Source organism: Girardinichthys multiradiatus, chromosome 5 (genome assembly GCF_021462225.1).
Source record: "Girardinichthys multiradiatus isolate DD_20200921_A chromosome 5, DD_fGirMul_XY1, whole genome shotgun sequence".
NCBI lineage: Eukaryota > Metazoa > Chordata > Actinopteri > Cyprinodontiformes > Goodeidae > Girardinichthys > Girardinichthys multiradiatus.
The window spans coordinates 5,018,901-5,031,055 of record NC_061798.1 but is presented as its reverse complement, the minus strand read 5'-3'; the positions used below and the strand labels follow the sequence as shown (position 1 = coordinate 5,031,055).

The 12,155-nt window shown below is 37.3% G+C and overlaps 1 long non-coding RNA gene across 1 annotated transcript; it reads right to left on the bottom strand.

Annotated features, from left to right (window-relative positions):
• Positions 1 to 6,678: 6,678 nt before the first annotated feature.
• On the bottom strand, positions 6,679 to 11,466 carry LOC124868157. The gene is made up of 3 exons (XR_007038254.1): positions 11,359 to 11,466; positions 7,176 to 7,349; positions 6,679 to 6,847 (listed from the first exon to the last, which is right to left on the bottom strand). It is a non-coding gene; the product is annotated as an uncharacterized LOC124868157 (long non-coding RNA).
• Between the last annotated feature and the right edge of the window lie 689 nt (positions 11,467 to 12,155).

Sequence of the window (12,155 nt, the reverse complement as noted above, 5' to 3'; positions counted from 1 at the left end):
CTCTTGCTCTGCTTCTATCCGGACTCTGGTATGTCGGTCTAAAAACGACTTTTGAAGATGAATGTTAAACAGCTGCACAAAGTAAATTTGAAAACTAAGGCATGATCCCTGTCAGTCAGTAAAGTTCTATTAGAAGCAGTTGAAATTATTTCTTATCCATATTAAAAGTCACGTTAGCCGATATTATTTATATAGAAACAAGTCATAACAAATGTCACCTTATGACATGCAAGTGATACAGAATCCAGTTTGGTCCAAATTCAGTTCAATCAACCTAGTTCATTTCAGTACAATCCACTCCTATAGTTAGGTCCTATTTACCCTACTCCTCAGGGTTCCTCCAGACTGTCACAAAGATGGCCTTATCTGGCTGCTTGCCATCTCTGCTCTTGTTTATCCTCTCAGACATGTTTCAGATGAGCTTTCAAAGTATTGCTTGTGATGCTGATGCGTCCACACATCCACACTTTCTTATATGCAGCATGACTTGACTGTCACTTTCTCTAATGACAAGCCATAAACCCACTCCCTTTAAAACTATCTTGTCATCTCTATCAGCATTGCAGTTGATCTAGATTGCTGCATGGCTTCACTTCACTTCACTTCACTTCACATCCAACCCCCATAAAAGCAGTTTAGATCTCTAAATGTTGAATCCTTTGCCCCTCTGTATCTTTCTTTTTTTTCCCTTCCTTCTTTCTTCTTGTGTTTTCACAGAGGCATTGCCTTGCAGATTTTGTTTACCAATTAGCCCATGGCTGTTCCGGCAGTGGGGGCACTGGGGGAGATCTTTATGCTCTTTAATATTTTGGCGAGGAAGAAATAGATGCTAAGGTTTTGTAAATTCTTGAACTTAACTCGACAATAATTAAAGCTTTTGTTGTTAATGTTGCATGTGTCTGATCTCCTGCTATGAAGAATCAGGGTAATGATCTCCACCTTCATTTTTGATTTATGGGTTTAAAAGACGAAAAGAATAAGCCAGTATGCAGGGTTTTTGTCTTATTGAAATTCCTAAAATCGAATGTTCTGAACTGTTTTTGCTTATTATAGGATTTAAACTTAATTTGCAGTGTATTTAATGGCCATGTACCTTCTCTGTTACCTTTAATTTGTGAAGTCTACACTACATGCAGATACTCACATCGGCCGGTGTATTTATAGTCGAACTGAAAAGCAACACTGGATCCTGAGTAGGATCGATAGGCAGGTCAGACAGAGCAGCGCTCGCTGGGCAGATATGGAAGTTCAGTGTACAGACAGGAGGTTTGGCAGGTGAGAAGAATATTCTCAGACAAGTACGCAAGATTAAATGTCATGTTGGCAATTGCTCCTGAAGGAAGAACAACTGCCCACAAAGTTTTGACTCTTATTTTTCTTGTTTTTATCGACTGATTCTGTACGTTATTTTCAGCCAAATACTTTTTTCAGTGCTTTATGAACAGCAAGGATTGTAAATCTGAATAACTTTCCAGGGGAGGCCCATGCCGAGCTTACTTGACGGGCCACCTTGTCGGTTTTTTTCCTCTAGAGATTTAACGTCGACGACTGTTGCCTTCCCAAACGTTGAAATCAAGCGGTGCTGCAGGGAGTCGAGCGCTCCCACTAAGTCTGCTAAGGGGAAAGTAACACTGTGTTTGTTTGTTCCTACTCTCAGTCTTTGATGATATTTTCCATCCTGCTGTGTTTTATTTTGGGTGTGCAAAAATGTAAAGAAAAAAAACTTACAACACAGAATACCTCAGAAAAGAAATCCATGTAACCTTGACGACCCTTATACATTGTCCAATTCTGGCCATCTCCCAAGCACTCTTATCATCCCCCCAACCACATCTGGTTTTCTTTTTTTTCACCACACCAAAAAAAAAAGCCATACCAGAAGGCAATGGAAGCTGTTTCCATTGCTTCCTTCTCCACTTTGGTTTCATGTCCTAACCTGTGTACTGCATTAACACGGATAGAATTTTCTGCAGCCCAATCCTTGGTTATTCTCCGAACAAAGATCCTTGTATGCAGTCCCTGCTGGGGCTCCATGGGGACTGTCCTTTCCTCAGAGTGGGTCTGCTAGTACTATGAAGGCCAACATGGAGAACACTTGAAGTCGCACATCTCCCGCATTTCTCCTTTTGTATGCTTCTTCATCTATCCTCCATCTTTATTAAAAACTGAATGTAAAAAATACATAAACACTACAAACCTCTAATTTACCTATACATATTTAAGAATAAAAATACTCTATATGTGCACATAGATATAACTATACAACCCCCTCATAGACACAAAAACACAAATGCATATGTATATATAGAATCTCTTATGTCAGATGCTTTTATCTTGAAAAGGAAAAGGACGGGCCTTTTCCATCGACGATTCAGGGAAACAATACAGAAGTCCAGTGCAGAATGTTGGGTTAAATATCTCCCGCTCTGTCGCTTTTGGTGTTTGTTTTCTTACTCAGTTTGTGCTTGGTAATTACCCCATGATGTAGCATAGGGATTTGAATTTTTCATTTTCTTTCATTGTTAATATTTTTTTTTCTTTTTTTACAGAAGATGTAGTAAAAGTAGAATCTTGTGTAGTTGTAGTCCAGTTTGATTCTGTGGAGCAGGAGTGGGAACAGGTGGGTGGGTTTATTTTGTAAAGCAGACATTGTATTTATCCAGTTGACATGCGGTCACATGTGTATGTAGAGGGAAGGTAAGGTTCCTTTAGAAAAGTTGTATATAGAACCGATTTACCCATCATCCACCTTACTTGCCTTTTTTTACAGGTGAGGCGGAAGTGTGTAGGAAGGCATGGAGGCAGTGCGCTGCGTGTTTGTCCGTCCATGTTGAAAGGTTCCGACTGTTTTGATGAAGGAAGTGGGGGAGCAGTAGCCACGCCTCCTTCATGCTTTGGTCAGTTTCATAGAAGTTGACCCTGTTGGTTATTTTGCATGCTGGTGTACATACCCCCCCCCCGTATCAGTCCTTTCTGTTTGAGAAGGCTGGGTATTTCATAAGTGCTTTTTTATTGGATGTTGTCAGCAAGACAGATTCTAATGTTTTGCATATAAGATATATTCCCTATGAAAAAAAAAAAAGGACTTTTCCCGAAGGAGGAGGAGCACCTGAGGTGTTTGTCACTATAACAGCTTTCCTAGTGGTTTCTGGGTCTTTTGGAGTATTTTATTTCCTTGTGTAAAATAATTACATGTGTCTGAGTGAAAGTGTGTGGATTTGTAAGAAATCATGTGGAAAATTTGCAACTTTTGATTTGTTTTGTCATCAATATTTTAGCCTCAGAGCAGCTTTTTGTAACACAATTATATATGTGACCTACCAGGCGGCATATGTAGGTTTTATTAACTGCATATCTGAACATACACCTGTTGTCTGTAGAAGGAGATGCCTCTCTCATGGCGCCTTTCAGACCCAGATTACACCACCCAAGACACCCTCAGGGATCCCTCACAGCATCGCTCTCGCTCATGTTCAGGTTGGTAATCAACACCGAGGCCTCTAACCCGATACAGTTTAAATGAAGTGCCGCCAAAACCTTGAATGATCATAAGCAGTTTACTTTGCCCCCAGAGTCTCGTTTCCAACAGCTCTTCAATTACCTTTTTAACCACCTGATCTTGTTAGGAGCTCTGTTATGAATGTCTCAATTCCCAGTTCAGAACCAATGAATCTTTACGAGTTCTTATTTTCCTACTGACCCAAGTGCCATGGCCTTTGCTCTGTGCAGAGTGTCCATGCAGGCATCTGGGGGTGTGCGGTCAGAGTCTCATGTTTGAAACCTTTAAGGTGACCCCACAACAAAGATTTGGCTTTAATGAATCCAGGATCTGTTCCACGGTTTATCAATTAAAAAACAAGATGCTTCTACAGTGGCTCTCTTCTTGTTAATTCTCTGACATATGAAAGGGCCACTCATGTCTGCTGTGATTGGTTGATGCCTTTGCTGCATGTTTTACTTTGTGTTGCTGCACAACTCTCAGTTCATACCATGGCTTTGTGGAGTCTTTTCCAACAAATGACATAAATAAGCAGCTCTCACTGTCAGAATTGTAAAATGAATTTAACCTAAACGTTTGTACCTCCTCAAATGAACGGAAAATTGTCAATCGTGTGATCAGTTATTGGGATTTGTTTTCAAAATTTCTGAAGGTAATTTTGAGATTAGATAGAAAGCTCTGAATGCTTGGAGCCATGACATGTGGTCAGATGCAGGAAGTGTGGTCCAGGGCTTTGGAATCATTTGGCTACAACAACAAACCTCATCTTGTATTCAGTCTCAGTTATTGTCCTGCTGAGCTTTCTAACAGAAACCTCACCTCAGTAGTTGAGTGGTTTCTAGACACCCCATAGCGGGGCTTGCTGGGCTTTTTACGTCCCTCTTTCTTCGATGAGATTTTCTTTTGGCGATATATACCTCAATCCTTCAGTCCAGCCGGCCCTTGAGGGCGCTGTGCCGATGCTCAGGATGCTCAAGCCCCCTTTTTCAGTTTGGTCCCACCTGGACTTTACCTCTCTCTCACACACATGCACACACACACCTATTTAAATACGTACACACAGTTTCTCCAAATATCCCAAGGACCTCATTTTTCAGTATCTACTGTTTACAGTTTGACAAAAAATGTATAATTTAAAAAGAATATTTTTCTCATATTGTAGTTTTATTTATGTATAATATTTTTTTTTGTTTTGTTCTTATTTTGTACCTTGTGAGTTGGACTTTTATTCTTCTAGACTTTACTATTACTCTCAATGTAAATGAGCACTTAACAAGGATTACAGAAATCAGGTTTTCTTTGATTGACTCACATTTTTTGTTAGTTTTGTTTTGTTTTCCCTCTCTGTTTTAATGCAAATTACATTTTTTTTTGTTTAGGCTACTGAATAATTCATGTCTGATTTTCGGGTTTGACCAAAAGATGAAAAATGATTGTTTCCTTTGATTTGACCATGGCTTTGCATTGAACATCAGCCAACATTGATTGATCTCTGTCTTTGTGCATGTGTAAAATACTTTACTGGTTATGTTATATTCAGTTTGGTGAAAAAAAAAGAAAAGAAAAAAAAGAAAATTGCCATTTTTGCCACACATTTCAGCTGTATTGTTGTGTAAGGTAGTATTCACTGGATGCTAGAACTTTCTTTTCAAAACCACTATTCTTCTAATAAATTTTGTTGTGAAACTAAAATCTGTGTGCTCATCTTTTTATTCTGAATGAGAGGGACAGATGACAGACTTGCATGAACATTTTAAGAGTGTTTAACAGAGCCATAACCCTCGCAGCTGGGAAGCATATACCCTTCACCTAAACCTCCGGAACCCCACGTCACCAAAAGGCAAGTCTGAAATCAAGAATTGTCATATTGATAGTTTGAGAACAAGCTGAAGACCAGCCTTTAACAATAATGCAATTAGAGTAAATGTGAACAGAGTATTTATCTAAGTACAGCTTTTGTGCCCAAATAGAATTATTTGGGTTTTTATCTGTGTTTTAATTCTGTGAGCTTTACAGAAAAACATCTGAACCATACAGTATATGTGCTAAATGCCATTAGGTTCCCAAATAATTCAGCAACAAAAACTCATGAACTGAAATGGGCAGATTAGACAAATTTACACAACTCCTGCATTACCCACCACAACTAGCAAGAACAATTCGCAAGCAGAGTGGCTAATGATGGGTCCATTTGAAGCATTTCCACCATAACTCCACATGGAACATGATTCAAGGTACGATGTTGATTACAACATGAAGAGGGAGGCGCAATGCTAAAAACACAGCACCAGATTTAGTTCTGCACAAGTCACAAAATGATTTCCTCTGCTAAGTCTATCTCTGTTTTTCAGTGTTCTCTTTATAGCTTTGGATTTGTATGTCATCTGTATGACTACTGAGATGCCATGTCACACAACTGCAGAGTAAAAGTGGTGAACAGAAACAAATCTATCAAATAAGACATCAAACTGGTGGTGAGTCATCAATGCTGGATTGAGCTCTACAAATGATCTTTGTCCTTGTCTTTGTATGTTTCAGCCTCTGCCGCCTTGTTTGCATCTAACATAACTTGTGGATCATCAGTCATAGTAAATAGCCCTGCAGCAGGAACACTCCCTCTGGGAAAATGTCTGTCTGACTTCTTGGAAATTCTTCATAATCCACTTTGGAATCTATCCTAAGCTACTCAACCAACAGTGTTTAATACAGCCAACAAACACCCAAAACATGGATCTTTGTGTTAGTTGCATTATTCTTGTTATCACAGTCTGACACAACCCTTTGTGGTTTTAGAAAACCAGATGTTCTCTACACCGAAATCCAGCTTGTTTTTTTTTTAGCAAGATGTTATAAAAAGTATTTGGTGAGATATCCTGCATTGAAAATTCATTATATCTGTATATGTATCCAGATGTTTTCTTGCAAGTGTACAGAGAAGGAACTATATCTGTATTAATACGTTATGTTCGAGAAAAATAACAAAACTTTGATTTGGTAAGTGTGATTAAATATCCAGAGATTTATGCTAGAAGCTTGTTGATGGCTAATAAAAGAAAACAGCTTGGGAAGAGTTTCTGCAATTAAAATGATGATCCGCCGTAAAATAGATTTTATTATATCAAAATTTGAATGGACATCTGCATTTCCACAGATAGAAACTGAACAAACGCTATGTAGGGAATCTGTTTCTCAGATATTCCATTTATCAGCCCTTTGCTTAAGCAGCATAGCTGTTTTAACAGCATCAATATCAGTACATATCTGACAGCCTGGTGGGAATATCTCAGATCGAATAGGTCTTCAGTTCTCCCATGCAGACAAACACCCATTTGGAACATCCCAGATATCCTGCAAAATAGAAGGGCTGTTAACGTTTTAACACGTTAAAGTAAATGAATAAAGATTTCATACCCTTTAATGTTTTAGAGGATTCATATGGCCTTGATAGATAGATAGATAGATAGATAGATAGATAGATAGATAGATAGATAGATAGATAGATAGATAGATAGATAGATAGATAGATAGATAGATAGATAGATAGATAGATAGATAGATAGATAGATTGGTCTAAAATCCTTTAAATATAATAAACTTCAAAATCTAAAACAAAATAAACCTTCAAAATAGTTTAAACATAGTACTTTTGTTGCTTTCATAAATTAATTCAGCCCACCATGCTAAAATGTAGCTGCTCCAACCTATGAGATCCACTCCAAGTACACATTTAATCTTTCTCTTTATGGTGTCCCATATTTTGTTTTTCTAAGTCTCCTCTTCCTCCCTCTCTCCTGGCTCTCCTCGGTTTTACTTTGGTTCTTTCCGCTGGAGGGCTTGTGGGAAGCGGACTCTGTAGTGCAAGGAGGAAAAAACACATAACTTTTCAGGGCACAGGAAGTAGGTCATCTTCTTATCAAATATTTATTTCTCACACTATGCCTGTGGCTGAGAAAAGACTCCTTCTTGAGTTACCATATACAGCGTTTTCCCTCTTGTTTTCTTACTTTACTTATCTGCACATATACGGATGCCCATGGTCAATGTCATACAGAATAAATATACCGATGTGACTATTGGATGTTTGCAATCAGGATGTGTGCAATTTTTTTTCTTCTTATAAATCCTGTTTTTCATTAATAGTATATTGAAATAGGTTTTCAACCCAGCTTCATGAATCAGTTGTATCAATTTTTGACCCATTTTGTGGGGCCTGTGGTAATGGCTGTCTCAAATTGGAGATATGAAATAAGGTAAGATTGTCGAAACAAGACATCCAGCAAGAGTTATTTCACTAAACAGCTTTAGCCTCTAAATAGATAGCCTGAACATAAGATTGAACTTTTCCCTAACACCTTGTAATATAAAAAATGTATAAAAAAGAAACTTGATGGAAATGCTTAATGTGACTATATGAAGATGCAGATTACTTTAATTTATCTCTCTCTCCCTCTATATATATATATATATATATATATACGTTTGTGTGTGTGTGTGTGTGTAAGGTCAGAACAGTGACCCTTTTACAAAGTTACAGTAGTTTTGTCACGTAACAATTTATTAGGATTCAGTGATAGACCAACGGAATATTCTAAAGCAGGAAAAGCGAAAACGGTTTTCAAAAAAGAAAGTGTGATGTGCTTTTGTATTTTGCACCCTTTGCTTTTATACCCCCCCCCCCCCCAAAAAAAAAACATAACTGCCTTCAGAAGTAACTGTATCAGTTTATAGTCCAACTGTATGTAATGAAATCTCTGTATAAATCCAGCTTCCATAAATCCAGGTTCTTAATCAATATCCCAAGTTTGAACATCTAACAGAGCTCTGTTCAGGTATGGCACAACTGCAAACCTACCAAGATAATCCAACTAATGTGGACAGTTTGTTTATGGGACAGCTTTTAGAGGTATACATACATATATATATATAAATATATATATATGTATATTAGTGGTATATGTATGCCATCTTCCCTATTTAAGACATTCTTAGGCTTAATAAAAGTCCTCCTCACTTCACATAACATTTGTTCACGTTAGGCCCTCTCTTTAGGTCTTAGATGCTTCGTAAATAACTTTTATCTTACCGAGGGATAATTCTAAGAAAAATCTTCGAATTTGAAAAATTCGAAGATTTCTCTTAGAATGACGTCACTAGAATGCACTTTTAGTCCTAGGATTCTTTGTGAATAAGGCCCTGGCATTTATGGATTATGCATTTGCTGTAAACCAGTAATTGTTGAAAAAGTGCCCATTTCTGTTTGCAGTTTGCCACAAGACGTGTAGGGGACACAGAAACTGTGTAGAAAGAGGCACTCTGATCAGATGAGACCAAAACTGAAACATGATGGTGGCAGCGTCATGCAGTGGGGATGCTTTTTTTAAAAATGGTTTAATGAACATGATCACAGTTGATGGGAAGATTGAAGGAGCTAAATACAGGCAGAATTCTGGAAGAAAACCCAACCATAAACATAAACCCAAAGCTACTATTAGGGGCTTTAGATCACTGAATATTCATATGTTTTCATTATTCATATGCTACAACCTCAACATTTGTGGCAAACATTGAAAATGGATGTTGACAGACACTCCACATCCAATGTGACTGAGCTTGAGCAATTCTGAAAGGAATGACAAAAAAATTCTGGGGTTTGGGGGGCATGATGTAGAGGTAGAGCGGGCGCACCAAATCCATTTCCTGGCTACATACTGTGAAATAAAGGCCACTAGAGCCACAAAATTAAAAAAACAAAAAAAACAATTCTGTCTCTAGATACAAAGCAGTAGATATATATACCAAAAAGCTAGTTCAAGAAAGTAAGTGCATCAAATTGGTTATTAAAGTAAAAACACTAAAATATCTCATTGTCTGCGGTGTTTGGTATCTAATTTTGTAGTTTTAGCATTTCTTTAGAATTTCACATATTGTTTTTTATTGAATGTGCTTTTATACCTTTGTTGGTCATTTTTGGTCAACAAAGTGCCTGTTAGTGAAAGATGGCTTTATGCTTTTTTTTGTCGATGCAAACCAGGATCTGGATGTTGTGGTTTTACTGCATGCTGCAGACTCGTATTTCAGATCATTTTAACTCTGAGCTAAAACGATGCTCATTAAATGGTAACACTGTTTTGACTACCGTGTTGCAGAGTGAATGTGAGTGTATATTCGATGTAACTTGGGAAAGTTTCTGCTGTCAGGATTCTGTCAGGATTCTGCTTGATATATTTTACACAAATTACCCAACTGTTTTCCTGTTTTGCCAGAAACCCTTTTATTAAAACCTGAAGCAAAGGAAACAAAACAGACAAAAAACAGACTTCTTGTTCTACAGTTTTTTACAGCTGCATTTTTAAAGCAATCCTCTAACAGCCTTACTGGCAAATAAAAATATAAAAATGTTGAGGTCAGAATTTTGAGTGAGAGTGTCATATGAACAAAGTCATGGTTGGACTGGGCCTTTTTTTACACCGTTTATTTAGTCACTCATGCTGTTCAGGATCTTAGCAAAAATGTTACAGGGTTAAAAGGCTGGACGCATACAGGCACATAATGGGTCATTCACCATGCGTGATTACACCAAAATTTTAGACCCACTCAGAATCATCAATTAACCTATAGAGGTGTTGCAAGTAGACTTACTAGACATAAACATCATGCTATTGAAAAGAAAGCTGAGTAGAGAGAGAGAAAACCCACCCATTCATAGAGGAAATCATGCAACCGACAAGCAGAAAGGCCCCAGCCAGGATTTAAACCCTGAACCTCTATTTTCAACCTAGCAACAGTGCTAATAAGTGGTCCACAGTGCAGCCCTTCTTCAACAACCCAGGACCAATCCAGTGATAATCTGTGGAGCACAAGTGATAAAAAGAAGAAGAACTTTGCTTGTTTGAGACCAAAAAAAAAACATTCCTTGGCATTATTCCAGCCACTTGTTATGCTGTTCTTAATATGCTTTGATCGCTTACTAATTAAAGGTGCTTCATGATCAATTTCAGATTAAAGGTTGAAAAGGTTCTGAAATTATTTTTCATGCCATCATCACAAAAGCATTAGACAGCTGGCGCGTACAGCTTTTATATCAGCTGGGATACAATGGCATATATATTTTCATAATTCATAATTTTGTTGCTGTTATTCAACTAAGTAAGGCTTTTATTCTTTTTCTTTATTTAAAAACATTATCCAGAGATATTGGTTAAATTTTATAAACTAATTATGCTTTGTATGAGCCCTGCATACTCTCCGTCAGGTTCATATTTTCTTGAAGCTTTACCACTAAAATTATGTTTCAGCCCATTTCGAAACAATATAAAAAATAAACCGACATGTCCTTTAAAACGGATTGGTGTGTGTTATGTGTTATTGGATGAAGAGTCTGTTTTATGGTTCAATTTTGTCATGCTTCCCACGTATCGTAGCCTTCACATTTAAATTTCATGTTTTCTGCATGAAGTGAACAATTCTGATCTTTCATTTTACTGAGAAAATACCTGAGAAAAAGAAATTCAGATCAGCAGAGATTTAAACTCTTGTTGCATAGCAACAGCACAAACCCCCAAACACTGTGCAGTTCATATCTAAAGCATCATTATTCAATTTGCTGAATCCTTAAGGCTAATACAGAACCAATTATGTACTTCTAAAATTAACATAGGTCCACAGTAAGTATATGATGGACCAGTTTTGTTCCTTTCTGGATTCTTTGAAAGCTTTTATTCTTGGAGACCAGAAATGAAACTGTATTTTGTCTGTGTGAAGACTGGGTGAGATCGTTCTGTGCCCACAGTTTACAAACAGCAAATGTCTACTTTTCAATCATGTAAAAAGAGTTAGTTTGTATAAGCATTTCTACATACTGTGATTTGTATTAAAACTGTCTCTCTTTATGGTCACTGTCCTCAGAAGGCCTTCTGGGAGATTTCTTGAGTCTAGTTGACTTCCTTTACTTGATGTTTGTAAATTCATAAAATATTCTAAACTGTCTTCTGTCGCTCTCCTTGGCTCTGTGTCATACAGCTTAATATGCAAATAGTAACTAAGGAGTGATGAGGTTTTATTTTTAACATATCAGTAAGCTTTATTTTGAAAGGATCAAGTAGACCCATTTCCAAGACAGGTTGAATCCCAGCAGTAGTTTTAAGCCCGATGCAGCAATTATCTGCTATGTAAAACATAAAGGCTTTTATTTTGTAGAGTATGTTTAGGTCTTATTATGAAAGTCCAGAATAGTTGTCCTTTTAGGTCTGGGTTAGTTCCAGTAGTTATATAAAACCTGCGTCCTATACTAAATTCCCAGTTATTTATTTTATCAGCTTTAAATGTAGATAGTAACTATAGAAAGCAGTGGTGTTAAGCCAAGTGCTGCAATGATCTGTGTGAAATATGGTGGCTTTTATTTGGTAAAGAATGTCTAGTTTTTTTTTTTTTAAGTCCAGCATGGTTGTCTTTTTCATTAATAATATATAACCTACTTAAATTTAATTAAAAATGCATTTCCAGACTACTCATTTGCGATTTTGCTGCGCTCTTTTATGACATCACAGGGGATCTCTGCACGCAAACTGACTGCTGCTACAATGGCAACAACACAGACAGCAGCAAAGACTCTGATATTTCTTTAGATATATTTCAGTCACTATCACAGAGAGATGCA